The following is a 17,936-nucleotide window of genomic DNA, read 5'->3' as shown; positions in this document are numbered from 1 at the left end:
TTGAAAATCAAGTGGTCTAATAGGGGCATATAATCAGTTATCCTTTTGCAGATTATGCTGCAGGCGGTGCTTTCTGGGTTTTTTTTTCTGCTGGCTAGCCACATTTCTACCTAACACATATTTTGACAAATGCTAAACCCTTGAGTTTTGATTTTCATATTTTCATTTGCTTCTATAAAAATAACGAGTATTTTCGTACATGCTTACTTGTTTTATATTCAGAAAATAAATGTGACATTGTTTACAAAGAGGTGATGCATTTTTTGTGTCACTCAATATATTTGAAATATCCTAAAGGAAGCAGAGAGAAGTAAAAGCGAAAAATCTGTAACAGGTAATTTGAAATGTTTCTAACATCCGTATAGCTAGTCTATTTCCGCATAAATTACATTTACTAGTATTTAATTTGATTAATAGCGGAAAGTCAAGTTAAGAAAAAGAAGACGCGTTCGGACAGGTAAAAAATTTTCATAACTGATAAACTTTACAATGATGGTTTGGAGTTTTACCGAATTGACTTTTATACTATTTTGCTTCTTACTGACAAAAACTAAGGGACAACAGCAAAGAGAATTGCTGCCTGCAGATACGTCAAAAAGAACGTCTTCGTTAGTAGGAGGACTAAGAGGGGGTATAGAAGGAGGTCTATCAGGAGGACTAAGGAGAGGCCCATCAGGAGGACGAGGAAGAGGCCTATCAGGAGGACTAAGAAGAGGCTCATCAGGAGGACGAGGAAGAGGCCTATCAAGAGGACTAGGAAGAGGTAACCAAAAAGGAGGACTAGGAGGACATAACCGTAAGTAGTATGATTTCAATCAGTTTAAAGAGAGTTGTTGAGTTAGAGGAGCTATTCATGATTCAAAAAATAATATGTTTATGATTCTGGATACCAGTGTCTAAGCAGAAAGTTGACGAACCAGGGTTGTGTCAAAGAACGTCTTCGTCCTTTTTCTAAAAACAATTCATCGGAAGATACGAAGACCTTGTTGATAAATATTCCGTTTCAACTTCACAAATAATACATGATGGTCTTGAAGTATAGATTCTAGGAACTGACATTGTTTATCATCTTAATAACATGTTATAGTGTTCTTTTTATTTGTCTTTGTATAATTTTAACCTTTACTGTTTAGTCTATTTTTGATAACATCCTTTTGGCGAAGCTCAGTATTTATACATCCCGCCATTGTGTTTTTGTGCTATGGTCATTTTTTTATATTCTTGTCTTTCATTTTTGCTTATGTGCTTCGTCTAAAGAGTGTCTATATGACATTTTATTTTTCTTTGTTGACATAGTTGTTTGTTTTTATTGTGATTAAAATTAAAACACAATATTGACTACTGTACCCCAATTTTTGACATTTTTACCTATTTTTCTCATTTTTCATTCGTATTTCAGATATTAATATCATTATTTAATTATTATGGCTAGACCATATGTTGTTCGTTGTTTTTTGTCCTTGTGTGTCTATGAGTCAGTGATCAGTGGTTGGTGGGTAAGCAAGTAATTAATTAATTCTTTAAGAGGTTATCACATTTACATAATATTCCCTTGGTCCCTCAACAATAACAATAAATTAAATATTATAAATCCACACTAGTCTCGGAGCAAATACGTTTCCAGAACTAAACGATGTCAAAATAAATTTTGTAAATTAGCACATGTACTAGATATTACATAAATACTGAGTTGCATTATTATTAATGCACTATTATATCATAACACCCTTGTGATATTCTATTCTACAATGAACAGTTAACCAACTGAACGTTCGTGATGAATGTGATGATTGAACACATTGATTAGCCTTCATAAAAATTCTCGCTGCCTGCTTCTGAAATTAATATAGTTTACCAAGTTAAATGTCGTTGTTTCTTCCACTGTAGAGCAAGAGTAGTCAAAAAGTAGTAAAACATAACCATTAAAGATATAGATGATGAAGATTAATGGATAAATTAACTCTACCACAAAAGAGATGATTTCAATTTTCCCATTTAAAATTTTTCCAACTATGCCACAACAAACCAACAGTGCCTGCATTTGAATTATCTATCTCCCAGTTAATAGTATATTCTGTGGTCTGCGTTTCGTATCATGATTTTATTGATAGAAATTTACTGCTCACAAGGAAACTATAGCCAAAGACGCTATCATGATTTGGTTAACCAAATACACCAAGGACCATATCTTCAAAACGCAGGAATTTTTGATTCCCAACATATTTGTTGAGGTTGGTGGATTTAGATTTCAACAGACAGTGGCTTTTCGATAGGTACTTATTGTGCACCCTTACTGGCCGATTTGTTTTTGTGCTCATATGAAGCAAAACTCATACAAATCCTTCACAAAGACAAAAAGAAAAACATGTAGTTAATTTCTTGAATTTCACTTTCAGATATATTGATGATGTCCTGTCACCGACAAACCCACATTTCAATGAGTCCTTGCATCTCATATATCCTAATGAACTTGAGAACAAGGATATTACTGAAACTAGAAGGTCTGATTCACATTGTGATCTTTTCCTCGATGTTGACAGAGATGGAAACTTCAAACAAGATTCGTTAACAAACGTTATGATTTCAACTTTTCAATCATCAACTTCACATTTCTCTGCGGTAAACCATCTGCCCAAAATCGTAGAGCGTTTACATATCTCAGTTAATGCGTTACGCTCGTGCATTTTAACACATACGGAAAAAGTAAAAAAAAATAAAAATACCGAACTCCAAGGAAAATTCAAAGCGGAAAGTCCCTTATCAAATGGCAAAATCAAAAGCTCAAACACATCAAACGAATGGAAAACAACTCTCATATTCCTGACTTGGTACAGGCATTTCCTTATGTAGAAAATGGTGGATTAAACCTGGTTTCATAGCTTGCTAAACCTCTCACTTGTATGACAGTTGCATAATATTCCATTATAATGACAACGATGTGTGAACAAAACAAACAGACATAATAGGTAAAAATAACAAAATTAGGGGTACAGTAGTCAATATTGTGTTATAATCTGAATCATTATAAAACAAACAAATATGTGAACAAAGAAAAACAAAATGACATAAAGACAAAGCACATTAGCAAAAATGAAAGTCAAGATTACAAAAAATGGCCATAGTACAATATAACAATGTCGGGATGTATAAATACCGAGCCACGCCAAAAGATATTACCAAAAATGGACTTAACAGTAAATGTTTATAATTTACATAGACAAATAAAAAGAACACTATAACACGCAATTAAGATGATAAACAACGTCAGTACCTAGAATCTATACTTTAAGACCATCATGTATTATGTGTGCAGTTGATACAGAATATTTATCAACAAGGTCTTGGTATCTTCCGATGATCTTTCTTAGAAAAAGGACCAGACATTCTGTGACATAACCCTGGTTCATCATTTTTTTTTAGAATTTCAAATGTGAAACACTTTGTGCGTTGAGGCTTTGGCTAACTCGGCTGTGTATTTTTATATGTTGGATTAAGTTGTTTTATGTAATGTATCCGTTTTTATTATGTAGTTAGTTCCCACTTAGGTTTTATCATGTATATCTATTATATAGTCATTTTATAAAATTTACTGTTTGCAAAATTATAAATTATTCTAAATAATAAGGATGTTCTTGTCCCAGGCAGAAAACCCTGGCCGTGTTAGGCGCAACTTTTTGGAAGTTTTGGTCCTCGTTGCTTTTCAGCTTTGTACTTGTTTTGGCTTTCAAACTTTTTTCATCTGAGCGTCACTGGTTGGTCTTTTGTGGACGAGACGCACGTCTGGCGTATTGAATTTTAAGCCTAGTACCTTCTGCTAGCTATTATTCGTGTGTTTCTTTGTCCTATATGTTCTCCCATTTATTTGTATTGTGGTCCTGTCATGTGATGTTGTCGTTTTGGTGTTGTGTTTGACGCTGCCATAAAAGCGGGAGGTTTGGCATGCCACAAAACCAGGTTCAACCCACCATTTGTTTCTTAAAATGTCCTATACCAAGTCAGGAAAATGGCCATTGTTATATTATAGTTCGTTTCTGTGTGTGTTACATTTTAATGTTGTGTTTTTGTTGTGTCGTTGTTCTCCTCTTATATTTGATGCGTTTCCCTCAGTTTTAGTTTGTAACCCGGGTTAGTTTTTATCTCTATCGATTTACGAGTTTCGAACAGCGGTATACTACTGTTGCCTTTATTCATCAACCTTCTGATCAGACACTGGTGACGTTTTATAAAGTATGAGTAGCAGTTGGAAAATGAACATCCCATATGCAGGTGAAGTTGGTATACTGCTACTAAGGTGGGGAAAATTGATAAATTCAAAATTAAAATTGTCTCGTTTGTCATAGATTCTGGTACTGAGATGACCGTTTATGTCCAATTTTGTCCGTTGTTTCTTTAATTTCTAGTTCTGGAGGATATATCAATGGAACCCAATCCGAAAATTTTGGATTGTTAATGGAAAGAACATCATCAATATATCTCAATGTGAAATCAAATGATCTGGCTTCTTTGATCTTCTTGTTTTTGACAAGTGTCTGAAGGAACTCCGATTCATATGAAAATAAGAAGAGACCGGCAAGGAGAGGCGCACAGTTTGTTCCCATAGGAATGCCGATATCTTGTCGAAAAGTCTACTTCCAAATTCAACAAATATGTTGTCAATAAGAAACTCCAGCATACTGATCACTTGTTCCTCTGTGTACATAGCATTTTTTTTCCTTTTAGATCATTACTAACTTTGTCTGGATTCGAATTGCGAGTAATGCATGCATAACATGAGACATTTATCATGTCGACGCACTAAATCACGTCCTTTTGGGAGTTGATGTTGATCCCTCAGTTTTTTTTACCTCGATGTGTCTTCTTAATCGATGTATGAAATGTGAACATCTATAAAAACACTGTTGCCTTAATTCAACTAAAAATAAATGTTGATTACAAGGCCCCCATGGTATCTTATTTCTCTTTTATGTAGTATGATATAAACAATATCCCGTTTACAAGCACATGGGCGATTTTACTGCTAATTAACTGTAAGACCTCAGTAATCAGTGCATCTGCATTGACATGATTTATAACACTTTTTTTTAAATTCTCCGTTTATAAAATATTCAATTAATAAAAAACTAAATCTCCATCTAACTCAGGCTCGGTTTACCTAAGATGAATATATAAAGTGTAATTTCATTTATATTTCTATATATCATACAGTTTTGACTTTACTTGGTTGAATGTTGACAAATCTATTTTTCAGCTCGTTTGGTGTGTCCATACTGCCAACAGAAATGTTTCTGCAAATGTGCTTGCAGTGTCTGCGTAAATAAGATTTGTAACAAACCGACGCGCAAGGAATGTAGCTGCGCGTGATTGAGAGAATGATGGAATTCTGAAAGGACACATGATTTTGCTCTATCGACACTGTAAACAATCCTAACACTACTTATTGTAGATGATTTTATATTCTATATTAGAGATTGTACATCTTACTATGTAATTATTATTAAATATATTTTATCTGTTTCAAATTTCTTAATCGAGTTTGTAATTGTACTATAATGTAAGACGAATTTTATATAAGACGCTTTATGTCTTCTATGAAGCGTCATACATTTCGGTCCCACGCGTACCTTTAATGATAGTGGTGTTATTTTTTATTAACATCCTACCATAGAGACACCTTAGTTCAACGAATATCAGAACAATTGATCAGTTTATGGTAAAAGCATGAAACTCGGTATCGTAAAAGATTAAATGGCATAGACAAACTTCAGATATGGAGCCACGGAACAATATCTGATATGTCTGCCAAATGAAAAATGGCCGACTTAAGGTATTGGAAATACATTGCAATTTACTTGATGAAGTCTACTGATATGCAAAAGTTCGGTATATATTCAAGTATGAAACCAAAAGCAAGCCCAGTGTATAAGCTTTCTAAATATTATCAAGTCTTCTCACAATTGAAATATATACACTTACCCCTTGAAAAATTGACAAAAATGTTAAAAAAAAAGTTCTTTTAATTGTTAACAAACGCAAAATATATAATACACGATTGATTATTTGATGCAGGTAGTGGAAATATTTGGCGGAAGCACGATTTGTTGTCGGAACATGAGGAAAATACGAAATAAATTTTCAGATTTCCAGATTTGTCAAGATTTAACCTTCTTTTACCTCAGAAGACCAATCTGATTTAACTTAAACACTTCAATTGATTTCAATTAGAAAAAAATATTAAATTTTCGTACAAACTACAGATATTGGTAGTTTTAATACTATAGATAAATACTACAAATATTGAAAAATCACCCCTACCTTTCAATTTTTTTTTTAATTTTAAACTAGAAACTGTGAATATTCACAAAAATGAACAACTAAAATACTTCTGGTAGTAGCTATTACCCAGTTATGGTGTCCATTGGACTGCTTTAAGAACTGTGTTATAGTATGGTAATCATTAGATTAATGATTTAAACAATATTTTGTTAAACAAAATTTGATACCATATTTGAATATGTACTGAACTCTTGCATATTGGTAGACATCATCAAGTGTATGATGGTGTATTTCCAGTAACTTATACCGGTCATTTTTAATTTAGTGACCATATTGGAATTTTTTTTTTTTTTTTTTTTTTGTTGCTTCATATCCAAAAAAGATCTATAGTATCGTAACTAACACTGTGCAAAAGTTTCATGCTTTTACCATAAAGTGATCAATTATGCCAATATAGTGGGCCTAGCTGCTGGACTATTGACCGATGTTCAAATATCATAAATCCATTCATTTTTCGCTCGATCCTTTTGGAATTCTCTCAATTCCCCCAGATTTTGTTTTTTACTTTGTTTTGTTGGTGTCATACCACCATTGTTCCTCCCCCCTATTAGTCTTTGGTAAATTGGCACTTTTCAAAAAATTTGTTTCAAATAAAGAAATACTTGGCATGAGTTAAGTTTTATCCTGTCCAGTACTACAGACAAAATTTCACAGAACATTTCATTGCATATAAGATAATAACCATCACTGGAAGTTAACCAATCAAATTTCCATCCCTTTTTTCCTGTTTACAAGTTTTAGTAACCATGCAACATCACGTTTCCAAAATATTTTATAGAAACACCAAATAATAAAAGAATGGTGCTTTGAAATACCCAAGATATATGTTGATGACTCAGAATTTTTTAACTGCAATGAAATGTATCATTAATTTCCTACAACTGTCAAATTCAGGGGAATATTTTTTTCGACCCTTTTTCGTTAACAAAAAATTTTCTTTCAGCAAAAGTTTCATATGATATCACTGTCAAAGCGAAATGTATATGGATGACGAAAGTAGTAAATGTTTTGCATCTCGTCCTTGTGGTGCAAGCACCAACTGCGACAAGCGAACGGTCTAGAAGTTCATTGCACAGAAAGGATATATCTGTATTCTACGATGACCAAGTCTAGGGTGAACAATGGAATGATTCTAAATGTACTCAAGAAGAAAACAAATCTTCTCAATTTGTTAGCTATTCACAGAAAGTTTGTTTTTAAGGAAAACAGGAGGAACATTTTTTGACAATTTTACTCAATTTGATTTAATCGTTCACTTTGAATAAAAATATGGGTGAATGATTCAAAATATGTCATGATATAAAGAAAATAATTTATGTACACGAGACAATGACCTTCAAAATCGAAATTTGTTTGCAAATTAGGGGGACAGTGTAGTCTACAACAAGAGGTGGTGAAAAAACCTAATGGCTTGTTCTTAAATTTTTACCAAACGTATCTTTATTTATTGCAGACCAAAACGTATCTGATTAAAATGTTACTTTCAGACATATACGAGAAAAAAACACTAGCAGTTCATTTTTACATGGGACAGGCATATAACATGAGGTATGGTTAAACCAGTTTTATGAGCACCCAAGTTCTTTTTCTTGAAACATGCTTTGGCATAAAATCCTTAAATATAATAAAAAAAAAAACATGCAAAATGCATGTTTTCCCGACCTTTTAATGACGTGATATAATCCGGAAAAGATTTCAGATAGCACAGACTTGCAAGCGTTTTCAATTTTTTAAGTAGGGGTGTCCTAATTAAATTTTAAAGACGTTAAGGTTGGGATAAAAGTAATTACTTGTATTTATTAAATTGCAGTGCACTCCTCCTTTTAATAAAATGGCTTGTGTTTAAGCCATAGCATAGGTCAGTGAACATCCTGAAATCAATATTTTACACTGATATTTTTTTTTCATTTAAAGAATTATCCAACGAAAAGTCTAAAGCTGAAGATAACATTTTTTTATAAGACTGAGAGTACCTATAATAACACAAGAGTTGTCCTTCATTGGTCAGTGTTTTAACTACTACACCGTTCTCCAGTCAAGTAAAAATTTAGAAAAGAAAGTAATAATAATTAAGTAAGAGCAACTAAAAGAAGAAAATTCAAGCTCACAATCTGTGCAATTTTGGGGGAAATTAACTGTTTTATGTTTTCTATCTAGACGACAAAATCGTCGGAAAACAGTTACTTATTTCCAGAAATAGCACAGATTGTAAGCTAATAATATCCGACGTTATGCAAAAGTAAATAAAAGAAAAGTAAAAACATTATTCATTGCAACCCACAAAAGAACATCACCAAACATCAGTTTGAACTAGGATAACCCTGTGAGAATTAGCAGTTCTTGCTCCACTATTGTCAACTGTCGTAAACCTAAATGTACAATTCCTGGGATAGCGAGATGAGCGTGAATGGGCAGTGCTACGGCAGGGGAGAACAGATATGTTTTCTATAGTTATCCTGAAATCGACCTTTCTACTATGCAAATGGAGGGTGACATGCAGGTAACATAAACCGATAAACGTATACTGGATGCTTATAGTCTCCTGCTATCCTGCTTCTGATATAAAATTCATTTATACGCGCTACGAAACAGGACAAAAGCTCGCCGAGCCTCGCTTTTCTCTCTGTTTCTAAAGCTCTCGTCAAATCAATTATATATTGTCCTACACTGTACGAATATTGTATATATATTCACAGATGTTTTTCGTAACGGTCAACTAGAACATAATGGTGTCTGTCAAACGTTCAAAGAGATGACCTCAATTTCACAGTTCAGTAAATTCCTTGAAAGCAGTAATTCTCTGTCAAGAAAATGCAGATACTTAGTATAAATCTTGTGCTGAGGTAATATTTATTCTTCATATAAATATATGCTGCTGGAATGTTGCGTCATAAAGAGGAAAAATCACAATTAGTAACTTGACGTCTTTTTTTAAAGACAGTCCTTATTTCTATAGTTAGTATGAAGCGGACATAGCTGTATATGTGCTCTCTTTTGTTCTCAGTTTTACAACCAAGAAACATTCAACAAACATTTGTACTCGGCAACAAACATTTGTTCTCGGCAACAAACAGTTGTACTCGGCAACAAACATTTGTACTCTGCAACAAACAGTTGTACTCGGCAACAAACAGTTGTACTCGGCAACAAACATTTGTACTCGGCAACAAACAGTTGTACTCGGCAACAAACATTTGTACTCGGCAACAAACATTTGTTCTCGGCAACAAACATTTGTACACGGCAACAAACAGTTGTACTCGGCAACAAACATTCAATTATTTGGTGTATTGGCATTTTTTATTTAGCGGAAAGTGGAAGATAAACTGAAATGTATTTTGTTTTCATTATCATTGAGATGACCTTAAATAAAGTCTCGTACGAATTAACGAACCAGTCGGCTTGGAGACAACCACACTTGGTTCCCATAAGAAATGCTGATCGATATAAATATCAAGCAACATGCAGTTGTTAGTGTTAGATACTTTGTTTGATTATTTAAAATTTTGTTGTGATTATTCTTTAGCACAAAACATTTATACGATTGTACTTCTGTTTTATAATTCACTTATGTATTCTAACACATCTTTAAAAGTTCTATATCCACATCTAATTAACAACGCCTCTAGAGTACGTAATAGTTTTACAGTAACTGTAATAATTGTGCTTGCTGTTAGAATGACTAGCTGTTAGAATGACTGTTGGCAATTGTAATATAGGTTTGGGTAGAGTAATCTATATAACGATGTTTGTAAGTGGGTCTGGATAAGGGTCCTTTTTCTGTATTCCTTAATTTTTTAGGAAATTCGTCTCTATTGTCAACTATCTCTATTCTCAATATCTAAGCATTCCATTATTCTCTATTCTTTATTTTTTTTTTTTTTCATTTTTCTCTATTCTTTATTTTTTTTCATTTTTCATTTTTCTCTATTCTTTATTTTTTTCATTCATTATTCTATACTCAGTAACCCCCCACCAATCCAGACCATCTTGTAAGAACACAGGTAATTCAGTTATCTGGTAGGAGAAGAAACTTAAGTTAAGATTTGTTCCGAACGGACGGATTTTTCTACTTGTCCAACGATAAATTAGTATTACGATTGGATCTTACCTTTAGTAGCTTTGTGCATACGGGCCCGGTTCTTCGTCTTTGGAATGAACCTACTTTTTGTAGGATTTCTCTTTTTGTAAACATCAAATTTCTTTATATAGCTATTTTGTATAATAAAATTCAGAGAAAAATACGCAATTTGAAGTTATGCCTAGAGGGAAAAGGCAGCAAACTGTAAAGTGGGAACTTTTGCGAGGAATTTTTCTCGCGTAAATTTATTCTTTAAAGATTGATTAATTGGTTAATTTATGTTTAACGCCAATTTCAGCACTATTGTGCTATTTCGTGGCGGTCAGTTATTATTGCTGGAGGAAGCTGGAGTGCCAACAGAGAACCATTGACCCTCGGTAGGAAAACTGATAATCCCATTGAATTGAGATTGGAGTCGAGCTTACCTACCACGTGCGGGATTCGACCTCACAACCTCAGTGTTGACAGGCTACTAGTGATACAGTAGTTCGACTACGTAGACCACTCGGCCACAGATGTCCCCATTCTTTAAAGAGGATTAATATATGGCGGACTAGAAAAAGCGGGCATTGCACCAGAAATTTGTCAAGATTTAAAGCGCCAAACACTATCAAAACATTAAGATATGACATAAGACAACCGCTTGCTATGTATTTCGTTTATTTGCATCAAAATAAAAAGGCGTCTCCATATACACAATTTTGAACTAGTTGTGAATTCCAAATGTGCTTTCCTCACAACTGATTGATTGCCAAATATTTTAGACATTTTAAGCAGTGCGTATTAAATGATCAACCTTTTTATCAAAACGTTTCAGTGAATAAATGAGTTTTATAATAGGTTGCTTACCATAGGAAATATACTCATCATAGTTACCAGGATTAACATTTTGTACGCCAGACGCGCGTTTCGTCTACAAAAGACTTATCAGTGAAGCGCGGATCAAAAAAGGTTAAAACATTGATCGAGGACCCAACATTCCGAAAGGTTTTGTCAAAAACAGCTATGGTAATCTACTCCTGGGGTAGACAATCTTTAGTATTATAAAAAAAATCAAAGTTTTGTAAGCAGTTAATTTATATAATTTTGACCATATCAATGATAATTCATATCAACACAAAAGTGCGGACTACTGGGCTGGTGAAAATGAAAATGCATTTTTAATAGGGGAATAACTTAAATCATAAAACATTGAGATGTGACACAAGACATCTCGGACGAGGTTCCTGGCTTTGGATAGGCTCACGAATATGTATAACACTATAGCGTTTCTTTAGAAGTTTGCAAACGGCAAGCAGTACATAAATAACATTTGAACTTTTCACTTCATACAAGTGTAATAATTCAATTATGTTCCAACAAAGATAAATATATTTCATGTCAATAAAACTAAGATGAGGTATTAGCGATACAGAAATAACTACTGAAGTTACATCCTATAACGTAAGCTATTGTCTGATGAGAAATTAAGTATCAATTAACTTTTGGCAGGAACATGTTGTAAATCTTATTGTTGATAAATATGTCTGTAAATATTACAACGGTGCTGACACAGGAAGAGTCAATATATCCAGGATTATTGAAAGGGGACATAATTCCCGATATTATAATATATAGGAGCGATTTTATACTAAAAATCTATATATGTCGTGGAAAAGATGACTGACAATTTTGTTATTTTATATTTTTGCTCATACATTCAAATTGTGCAAGGATGAAATTTGAAAAAAAAGGCAGGACAGGAGTTTTGAATTAAAAAAAAAAAAGGCAGGATGAGCAACTTGGCAAAAAAAATGGCAGGATGACAATTTATGTAAAAATAGTCAGGATAAACTAATAAAAAAAGGCAGGAACGAATAGAGTGAAAAATAAAAAGACAGAGATTACAACTAAAAAAAAATGCAGAACAAAATTTTTCATCCTTGTCAACACTGAGGTTGTGAGTTCGAACCCCGCATGTGGCAGGTGCGCTCGACTCCAATCTTAATTGACAAGAATTGTCAGTTTCCTTATGAAATTTAAACCGTGAATGTTCATCACATTTTCATATTTGAATCTCCCTTTTCAGGACAAGACTGTAGTACCATATATTTATAGTTACATATGAAGATTTTATACAAGTATCAGCATTTTGGTAAATTGTTCACTGCTTGTATTACATTCGCTCCTAATTATAAATAAGGATGTTCTTCATCAATGTCCCGGGCTTATTATGTATTAGATGCACCTTGAGCCCGAATGGGTGTATCAAATTTACACCAAGATAGATATTGTCAATACAGAATGATAGTTTTCAATAATTTAGGAGGGGGTCTTTGAGCGACTTTACCATATGTTATTGAAAAGCTTGATAATTTCAGGGTATCCAATTTCATTTAACGACATCTTGTTGTAAGATATAATGTATATATAAATTTGATCACATGCTCTTGTATGATATATCCGATAAACCTACATTTTATCAGTCAGTGAACTGTTTATTTATATATACTTCCTGATAAAATCAAACCACCAGCGAAATCAAACCAAGAATGCAATTGGGTTCAAGGTCATACAGATATAGTGTGATCTTTGAAGTTTTGCTTGTTGTAAGTAATCTGTATACTCACTATAACTAAAGTGAAAGGGTCGACTGTATTTATATATATAATGATAGATGTGGAATTGCAGATTGTTTTGTTGTTGCTAAAACGCAGTCTAATTATAGATTTTCCGAAGAAACGGAAAATCCCTTTAACCTGGGATAGTGGTGTAACACCAAAACATAAGAAGAAACTGCATATAAAAAGGCCATATTTACGAAAAAATGACTCGTTAAACTCGATATGTTGTTCAGTCCTATGAACGTAAAGCATGCTATTCTATTATATTCTTGGCATACATGTAAAAAGCTAAAAAGCATTATAATTCTTGTATACTGAAGTTTTGAAAAATGTGCGTTCTACTTTAAGATGATTTCTTATTGAATAATACCTAAAGTTCAAATTGACCCAATAAATTAACGAGTTTTTCATAAGTTGAGCAGATGTTTTATCACATTAGTAAAATATATACATAAGAAACATATTTATTTTTTAACTTTAGAGATTACAGTTTTTATATTGAGATAATCATTTACATTTTTGGCTAGAAACCAGGTTCTATGTAGTATTGACTAGGTGGTTATTTTCACGGCATTTCACGAAATTCTCCAAAAAGTATGCAGTGGCGGATCCAGGGGGGTTCCGGATGTTGGTACCCCCCTTTTTTTACGATCAATGCTTTTGAATGGGGACATATGGTTGGAACACCACCACCACCACCCCACCCCCTGGTATGCGGGCAAAGTTTATAGTGGATTTTCAAAAAAATAATGCGAATAAAATGGTGAATCATTAAGCAACTATTCTTAATGTAAATATCTTCAATTTAAAGGAATTTAATACATTTTCATTTACTTATATTAAATTAAAAAAAATCAGTATCGATATTTCAGGATTTAAGATTATTTTATTTTGCACATATTTTACTAAACCATTACGATTTGATCAATGGTAGTGGAATATATGTCGCAGATCGCCATGAATATATTCGTAAACTTTCGCGTCCTCTTGTCCTCGATTGGTATAATTACCGAATTCGACATGTGGAGTGTGATCAGCTGACCTTTCCAAAGCACTTGAGAGCTTCTCCGGGTTTTAAAGGGGTTCGTTTTGCTTTGCTCGGTCTTAAGTTTTCTATGCAGTGTTTTGTAGACTTTTGATTGTCTTTCCGTCGATTTTCGTGTACCTCACAAACTATTGATGACATGTTTGGGGTATCTTTGAAAAAAGTGGTAGGGACAATTTAGCCTAAACATTTCGCACCAAGGCCATTTAAAAAAAATGTTCAATCTTTACTATAGATTCACAGTATCACAGCTCCATGTGTGTGCCGCTTGAGGTTCTACAATAATAGCTTGTCTTATTTCTACTAAATCAGATCACCAAATTATAAATGCCTGAAAATAACTAAAACAATTATTTTTGCAAATTTTAGCAAATGGTTTAATATTTTCTCACAAAATGAATAAGAAACAAAATACTGCTGTAAAATTATAAGCATCATATTGTCTCCGAATCCAAATTAATGCATTTTGGTAAGAGACGTCCTTCGTAAAATTGATAAAACGTGTTTGATGTAAAAAAAAAAATCCAGTAGGATTTGATAGCTTTTAGATGTTGACCCGTGAGTGAAACACATGCATGGGAACTTGGGTTTTAAATATTACTTCCATGGTTTAATCAACGTGTACATGGAATTATAATCAGATAAGATATTTGTTAACAATAAGTTAATAAACTTTCTAAACATAACTATGATAACACGATAATTATGAGGACACTTTTTGGTTGGGGTCAAAGGAGGGTCAAAGTTACATCTCATGTCGGCGAGTATTCTATAATTGAGGGGAGTGGGTGGAACACAATAATGCACTAAATGTATATGTATTATATTTTGTCATTCTTAGAACCAGTCCTTCTACAAATGGGGTTTATACGAATAAAATTCAGTATCTATGCTTTAAAATATATTCTAGCAACATACACATATACCGAAATGGGAGAAATTGATAAAAGGAAAGAATGTCTGAAGAGAGATGGGCTCTTCGTCCTAAAATTTACACAATAAAAAACAAATGGATTTGAATAACATTAATTGACATGTGAACCATACCTAAATATATGGAACCGAAATTCTACATTTTACATCACCGCTAACAACAACGAGACATGGGTAATTGTCTCTGGATCAAAATCTGGTAACACCAAAATTAGGGACAGACTGTGTTTAGGGAAGGGCCGAACTTCGGAAGATCCTGTTTGAAATGATGAGTAATATATAGGTAACAATATTTTATTTGTGTTCAAAAGGGTTTATAACAGAATTTTTCACCAAAGCATACGTTCGGCTTTCTCAGTTTGATACGGTACTACAAGAGACATATATGGTTGTATACAGTGGCGGATTCAGAGGGCGTATAGAGAGCGTACGCCCCCTATTTTTGATATTTAAAAAATATCGTTTTTATAGCATAAAATCGTCCCAAAAAATGTTCTCCCCGCTGCGCTCGGAAGTTTACATTCCGTTTTTTTGAATTACGACCCCGTTTCAAAAATCCGGGAATCGTTCATGGCATATGTCTCTGGAACTACTATGCATTTTCGTTCGTTCTGTTCGGCCACTGGTCGAATGGATTGAAAGGAAAAGGATTAATGTACAAACAAAAGGTTTGACCCCACCACATTCTCAGTGTATGTTCCTTGTCCAAGTCAAGAACCGCTTCAAGTTGAATTTATTCGCCACTTTTACTCAGAGCTATTCAAGTAGGGCTTGACCATATTATGTAGCTGTTGAAGACCGCATGTTGACCTCAGTCTTGCGGTCTTTATAGCGCTTGACCATATTGTGTTGCTGTTGAAGACCGCATATTGACCTTAGTCTTATTTTTTTTAGCGCTTGACCATATCATGTAGCTGTTGAAGACCGCATGCTGACCTCAGTCTTGTGTCTATTTAGCGCTTCCATATTATGTAGATGTTGGAGACCGCATGTTGACCTCAGTCTTAATTGGGGTCCATTTAGCTCTTGACCATATTGTGAATCTATTGAAGACCGTTTGACCTTAGTCTTTTGTATTATTAGCGCTTGGCCATACTATGTAGCCGTAGAAGGCCGCATGTTGAGTGACATCAGTCTTGTGTTTATTTGGCGCTTGACCATATTATGTCGCTGTTGAATAAAATTGAGAATGGAAACGGGGAATGTGTCAAAGAGACAACAACCCGACCAAAAGCAGAAAACAGCCCAATTGGTCTTCAACAAAGCGAGAAAAGCCCGCACCCGGAGGCGGGCTTCAGCTGGCCCCTTAACAAAAATATGTACTAGTTCAGCGAAAATGGACGTCATGCACACTAAACTCCGAGACATATAAATGAATTAAAATTAAAAAAACATAAAAGACTAACAAAGGCCAGAGGCTCCTGACTTGGGATAAGCGCAAAAATACGGCGGGGTTTCCTTCCCCCTATACCTCTAGTCAATGTTGAATAAACAAAACACAGCAATACACACAGTAAAACTCAGTTTAAAAGAAGTCCGAGTCCGATGTCAGATAACCCTTATCATGCCAACAACTGGTTTTAGAATAAATGTGTTTATTTCCGATGCAAAGACCCTATGAGTGAATCAATATCAATTCTAAAAAATGCCATCTTTAATGACCTGACTTTATCCCTTCTGAATAAGTCTGTTTAAAGGTTTGGTTAGCTTTTGAGGTGAATGGCGACATTTTTGTGTTTTGTGTAGAATATTACCATAAAAGATTGGATGTGCATGTTGATTTATATTAACGAATGATGTCCTGGTATCGATGATAAAATTTAGTAAATGTTTTGACTAGTTTGTGATATCGAAAACCCTGGTGTAATAATTTGTCAGAAATACAGAGATTTCTTTCGTTAAAATCAAATACGTTGTTACATACACGAGCGAATCGAACAAGTTGAGATAAATAAACACCAGAAGATGGTGACAAGGGAACGTCACCATCTAAAAATGGATACATGATTAACAATAGGAAATGAAAAATCATCTCTTTTATCGTAAATGTTGGTATTAAGCTTCCCGTTAAAGATATAGATATCAAGATCCAGGAAAGGACGGTGTTCATTGTCTTTAGTGTACATACTGAAGTCGTCATTATCGAGAGCCAATATATCATCCAAATATCTAAAAGTGTTATTAAATTTTTGTGTCAGATGTTGTTTCAATGGGTCTTTGCTGGTTTTAATCATACATTGTAACTCGTTACAATACAGAAACAGGTCCGCAATAAGTGGTGCACAGTTAGTCCGAATATGAATTCCGATAAATTGACGATATACGGAATCTCCATAGCGAACAAAAATGTTATCTAGTAAAAATTCAAGGGCAGTAATGGTATCAAAGCAGGTCCAATTGATATAGTTCTTTTGTTTGTTGTTACTAAAAAATGACCGTTTAATCAGGTGTGCGATTTTTTCTAAATGAGATTATGAGGCAAAGTGGTATATTATAGGGTAGAAAAATCAGAACTTTGAACAGATTCGAAATCACCTATATGAGCGATGCCATTTACCAAGTACTTCTACGAATTTTTTGACACCCCAAAGGTAATTAATTGTATTATTTTCAAAGGCCTTATATGAACAAATAATTTCCAGGTTTTTAATTGTACCAAGTGTACTAGTAAGTAGAATAGACAGTTTAGTAGTGGAACAATGGCTTGAAGACGAAATAAATCTATATCTATAAGGTGTTTTGTGCAGCTTCGGAAGCCAGTATGTTGGAACTTTTATGTTATTCGATTCTGCTTGTAAAGAGGTAGCTAAAAGTTCATGGTTGCAGACGTCCTTTTCCGAAAATAAAGTCAGTTGGAATGTGGTGAATTCGTGATTTCCTTTTGCAGAACCTCAATGTAGAATTTACGCCAAACAATAATGATATTAGAGACCGCATGTTG

At 33.8% G+C, this 17,936-nt stretch overlaps 1 long non-coding RNA gene across 1 annotated transcript; it reads left to right on the top strand.

The window, feature by feature from the left end:
- Nucleotides 1-370: 370 nt before the first annotated feature.
- LOC127720614 (uncharacterized) lies at nt 371-5,521 on the top strand. Its single transcript, XR_007990897.1, has 2 exons — nt 371-796; nt 5,249-5,521. It is a non-coding gene; the product is annotated as an uncharacterized LOC127720614 (long non-coding RNA).
- The last annotated feature ends 12,415 nt before the right edge of the window (nt 5,522-17,936 follow it).

The sequence above is a fragment of the Mytilus californianus genome, unplaced genomic scaffold (genome assembly GCF_021869535.1).
Source record: "Mytilus californianus isolate M0D057914Y unplaced genomic scaffold, xbMytCali1.0.p SCAF_11, whole genome shotgun sequence".
NCBI lineage: Eukaryota > Metazoa > Mollusca > Bivalvia > Mytilida > Mytilidae > Mytilus > Mytilus californianus.
The sequence above is the reverse complement of the archived record's forward strand: the minus strand, read 5'-3'. Positions and strand labels throughout refer to the sequence as shown.